Genomic DNA, 6044 nt, shown 5'->3' on the forward strand with positions numbered 1-6044 from the left:
TTTTTGGAACTAATTTGAATATAATTAATATAGATGGAACCGATATGGTGTTAATGTTACAGAGTTTGTTACAAATTTGTTGGAAACCATAAAAATTACAACATTTGCAGTCCAAAGAAAGCTTAATAATACATTATCCTCAATTTGTATATGTAGATCACTAGGACACTGATTTTACATACTTTATAAAACACTTAAATTTCCCATCATTTTCAAATGATAATGACAACTTTTTAAGAAAAATATATATCATAAAATTAAATTAAATTTCTTTTGTAATAAGATTATACACTATTAAGTTTAGATTTTTCTTCCGCGAATATTTTGGATGTATGTAAGGTATATAATGCAATAAATCAGATATATACTTACTACTCAAGACAATATCTTTATTCATTCTTTTTTTGTTTACTTAAGGATACAAGAATTGAACAACTCCTCTGATATTTTTCCTACTAAACGTTTTTTGTTTTATTTTGTTTTATGTTTTTGAGCTATCTTGATTGACATTCATGAGATTTCTCAATGAGATTGGATAATGCAGGTCCTAAGGTGTGGTACCTATATATGATCCACATCAAAAACGAATTTAAACATCATAATCTCAAATATTCTTCACACTGATCAAGCTCATAAAACAGAACAATGACTTCATTTACAACACAAGCATTGGGTTGAAAAGTTTCGATCAACAAAATTTCGGTTAGAAAAAGAAGTCCCAGATAAAGTAGAGATGGCTAAGGTGAGTGGGTCAAGAGACTCAAGACACCTGCAGCTAGAGCCGAGACCAAGCCAATGGTGTACCCAGGAAGTGCATATATCATTTGTATTTGTGACCCTTTGAAGATTTTTAGATCAAAGATCTTCACCACATCTCTAGTTTTAGGATAGTCAAAGCAGAGGACCAAAGCCAAAAGCATTGCAGGAATAGCCTGGAACAAACAAAACAGTTCAAATCTGACAGTCACAGAAACAACATTTCCTGCAGTAAGTGGACATGGGAAGAAACCAATCTTAAAATATAATAAAAAGGGTCTTGATCTGTACAATGTCACCAAGACCAAGCATCATAAAACCTGAGACCAAGCCCAATAGGTTCCTTGAGAACACCATTTTTACTGGCAGTTCAAATTTCTTTGTGATCAACTCCAGCCCTGGAATATTCAAACTGCTGGCTACTCAGTGCCGGTCCGGTTCATATGGCGCCTACAGGGCATCAATTTATGCCTTGTAGCAAAATTAACAAAACCATTCTAAAACAAAAAAAATCCAAAATTGTTTTTGGCAATAACAAAGTCTCACCAAAAAGCTTACAAACTGATCTAATAGAAAAAGTAATGATTCTTAAACTTTTCTCTGCATTCAACTTGTTACTCGAGAATACTGAAAGTTTCGGGTTACATCAATTTATCTACTTAAAGTATCTCCAAAAAAAACTCTATAACTTTAAATATAATTTTTTTTGTTTTCTAAAAAGAAAATTCAAAACTTTAAATTTAGAATTTCAAAATTGAAGTTTCATCTTTTTTATTTGCATTTTGGTCTTTATAATTAAGAGATTTTTGCAAAATTGACCTAAAACTCAAAGTCAAAAAAAAAACTAACCTTCTTTTTTTTATGGAAATTAGTTTTGCCTTATTCACTCCAGAAGTTCATATAATTCACGAAAATGCCATCAAAAATTTTTTTATTCGAAAATGACATTTTTACTCTCTCATCCTCATCATCTTCAAGTAATTACAAGATTAACATTGTCATCAATACCCCAACCACCATGAACAACCAATTTGAAACTCTTAATGCTCCCAAAATCGATTTACCCTTCTTCTTTCTCTATTCTTATGAACTAAACACAACATCTCTCTCACTTTCTCTCCACATTCAGCTAAAAACCCAAGATTTTGATTCTATATTTTTTATGGTTCATAGAGTCATAGAAACTAACGATTCTGGGTGGGTCACTTTCGTTTGAGATTCTGGGTGCTTGGAGAAGCCTTATGTGTGCTAAGAAAGTTATCTCACCAATTGAAACTATGAAATCAATTTTTTTCTTAGATCTGTTTGTCCAGACGACTTACAATGCAGATGTTTGTTTTGCAATTGAATTTTAAATGTGTCTTTATAGATGACTTACATGGAAGTCGTCCATCTTTGTTTGTTAAAAATTTTTTTGAGACGACTTCCATGTAAGTCGTCTAGAAAAAATCTCCAAAGAACTTAGACGACTTACATGTAAGTCGTCAAAGGTTAGTTTTGCATTTGACTGGATTTTGTCGGAATTTTGACTTTCCTGGATGACTTATTCTTCAGTCGTCTGGTGGAAAATTGAAATATCAATATTTTACTAAAACCCGACGACTAACATGTAAGTCGTCGTGGGTTAGTTTTGCCATTGAAAAAAAACTTCAATATTTAATTATACCAAGACAACTTACAATTCAGTCGTCCGTCCGACGACTTACATGTAAGTCGTCGAGGATTTTATTCCGAGATTCTGGTCAAACCTCGTAAATCCTGGACGACTGAATTGTTAGTCTTCTATATATAATTGAATATTGAAGTTTTATTTTTCAATTGCAAAACTCACCAGACGACTGAAATGTAAGTTGTCTAGCCTTTTTGGAGTTTTTTTTAACCAAACAAAAGTAGACGACTTATTTTTCAGTCGTCTCAGATAACAGATTTCAAAGTCAATTGCAAAATAACCTCTGCGTTGACCAGACGACTTATATTTTAGTCGTCTGGAAGACTTAGATTGAAGTCATCCGCGTCGATCTTTAATAAACTTTCGTTTTCTTTGTTCTATGTTTGCTAATGTGTTTTATTTTGACTTTTTCAGATGATGCGCCAGTTACATGCAATGTATGGAGAATGGTTGTTGAAAGATGGATGTTGGAATTTTGTGGTTGATCATTTCAAAGGAGCGAGAATGTTATTTTTGAGTGAAGGTTCGACACATGCTGATCTTGTTGCAATGGCTCAAGAAGATTATAACCTGGACATGAACACAAAGTCTGTGGAGTTAACCTACTCATTACAACAGATGGCTCCAGACCTTCCTCCTATTCATGTTACAAGTGATAGACAAGTTCAGAACTTACTTGAGATAACTAAAACGCATGAAGTACGTCTTTGTGTATCAAGATTTAGCAAGATGAGAACAGATTCAGAGGAAATGGATGAAGCTGAGGAAAGGGATGAAGCTGAGGAGGGGGATGAAGCTGAGGTGGGGGATGAACCTGAGGAGGGGGATGAAGCTAAGAATCATGATGGGGAGGAGGATGCTGAGATCCCTGTTGTCGAAGGAGGATGCTGAGATCTCTGTTGTCGCTGATGCTGAGGATTATAGTGAGTATGGAAATGTTAAAGACGAGGATGAGTTAGAAGATGATGAAATCTGATTTGAAGATTACAAAGGGGCATATGGTTGTGAAGGAAAAGGATCACATGCAGATAGAATCTATGTCAACCAGAGTTTTGCTAGTAGGGATGTGCGGTTGACAGCGGTGAGGCGTAGGTTCTCCTTCAGAATATACAAGTCAACGAAAACTCTCTTTGTGGCAACATGTCGTGTTAGTGGTTGTCAATGGAAGGTCAGAGCAAGTGTGAAACATGGGACTAAAATGTTTTGGGTAACCAAGTATGTGGAAACTCATACATGTTCCATCACAGACAGAATCGCTCAGCGGAAACACTGTACTCCGAAGTACATTGGTCGACTTTTCATAGATCGAGTGGGAATCATTGATGGGTTGAATCCGCAGCATATCAAAGATGCAATGAAGAACATGTTTGGCATGACACTTGATTACACCACTTCATACAGAGCATTGTTATATGCGCATGAAATGGTGAGAGGATCAGGGGAAGATGGGTATGAGCGACTGCCTTCATATTTGGAGCAAATCAAGGCAGCAAATCCGGGTTCTATCACAGCTATAGAACTTGATTCTCTGAATAGATTTAAGTATCTATTTCTTGCTTTTGGAGCTTCGATCAGAGGATTTAAGTATCAGAGAAGGGTCATTGTGGTAGATGGGACTCACCTAAGTGGGAAGTATGGGGGTACTATGTTGGTTGCAGCCGCACAAGACGGTAATTTTCAGATATATCCATTGGCTTTTGGGATCGTAGATGGTGAGAATGATGAATCTTGGGAATGGTTTTTCACAAAATTGGCGAGCTGTGTATCTGATGAGTATCCTCTGGTGATAGTCTCCGACAGGCACGCCTCCATTATAAATGCGTGTGAAAAGGTGTTTCCTTGGGCAACCCGATGAATATGTTATTATCACATTCAAGAGAATATTGTCAAAAAGTATAAAGGAAAGCATCTCTTGTACTTGGTGAAAGGTGCTGCTTATGCTCATACACTTTAGGATTTTGATCGGTACATGGATGAGATACGGAGTGCAAATCCGGATCTTGCTGAGTATCTGGAGGAAGCCGATGTGACCCTATGGTCTAGGGTTCATTGTCAGGGAGACAGGTACAACTTAAAAACGAGCAATATCGCTGAATCAATTAACTCCGCACTGAAGCGAGCAAGAGGATTTCCTATCCAGTTCCTGCTGGAGTTTATAAGGGAGAAGCTAAGAAGGTGGTATTGGAAAAGGAGAGGAGATGCTTTGAGTCTTACAACTCAACATAGTCGGGGTGTTGAACACTTGCTTGTTGTTCTTGAGGAGATCGCGTATACTCTGAGAGTCCAACAAATTGATGGATGGAAGTTCTTTGTGAAAGGTGGCAATAGGGACTGTAATGTTGATCTGGAACTTCAAAGGTGTGATTGTGGTGTCTATCAAGTCAAGAAAATACCTTGCTCTCATGCTATAGCAGCTGGAACAGCAGCTGGTCTGCATATCTCCACACTTGTATGGCCGGTCTACTCAAAGGATACTTTGTTTGCAGGATACTCAGAGAACATATATCCTTGTGTTGGACAACAAGTTGAGGCACGCACATGCTTTCCTCCGGAAGTAAAGCGTGGTCCGAGGAGACAGAAGAAATCAAGATGGCAATTTTGGTTGGAGCTACCTAGGATGAGAGGACGCACACCCCGGAAGCAACACATGGTTTATAGGTGCTCAGTCTGCAAAGAAACTAGCCATAAGCGTCCACAATGTAAGAACTGACGTGGAAGACCTTCAAGTAAGTCGTCCAGAAGACCTTCTGGTTAGTCGTCAAACGACTTAACTAGAATTCTCTCATGTCTTCGAATCTATCTATCTATCTATAGACTCTATGTTTTATGAACTTCTCTGTAGACGACCTTATGGTAAATCGTCCAGACGACCTTCTGGTTAGTCGTCCAACGACTTAACTAGAATTCTTTCATGTCTTTGAATCTATCTATCTATCTATCTGTAGACTCTATGTTTTATGAACTTCTCTGTAGACGACCTTATGGTAAATCGTCCAGACGACCTTCTGGTTAGTCGTCCAACGACTTAACTAGAATTCTTTCATGTCTTTGAATCTATCTATCTATCTATCTGTAGACTCTATGTTTTATGAACTTCTCTGTAGACTCTATGTTTTATGAACTTCACTGTAGACGACCTTCTGGTAAATCGTCTAGAAGACCTTCTAGTTAGTCGTCCAACGAAAGGTTACAAACATTACATTATCCGAAAGGTTACTGCACTACCAAACTAATTTCCGACGGAATTCTAGTTTGGTATGAGGATAGGTTACAAAAAACAACATCCTATCCTGACCCTGTTAACGTAGCCTAATCTACCATACAACAGTACACAAAAGCATCAAGTTCAAATACAAATAACACATCCAATATCTACTCATACGTTCTCAGGTTCTCATCATTGTCTTGGTTTTCCCATTCATGGCACATAGGAAGCTCTTGAACTATATCCATCGCCATCTTCTCCCTGATGGTCTTCCCGTTTCTAAGACATAACGCTTTGGGAAATTCCATCCCAAGAGCATGACATTCAATGTACTTCAGAGTGAAGGGGCCACAATCACCAGCTCGGCACTGAGGTACTCCAACGGTTTGTCTCTCATATGTGTATGGCTCCAAT

The 6044-nt window shown here is 37.5% G+C and overlaps 1 pseudogene; it reads right to left on the reverse strand.

The window, feature by feature from the left end:
* Positions 1-596: 596 nt before the first annotated feature.
* LOC106331117 overlaps positions 597-6044 on the reverse strand; it is an 11916-nt pseudogene continuing 6468 nt past the window's right edge.

The sequence above is a fragment of the Brassica oleracea genome, chromosome C3, assembly GCF_000695525.1.
Source record: "Brassica oleracea var. oleracea cultivar TO1000 chromosome C3, BOL, whole genome shotgun sequence".
In the NCBI taxonomy this organism is placed as follows: Eukaryota; Viridiplantae; Streptophyta; class Magnoliopsida; order Brassicales; family Brassicaceae; genus Brassica; species Brassica oleracea.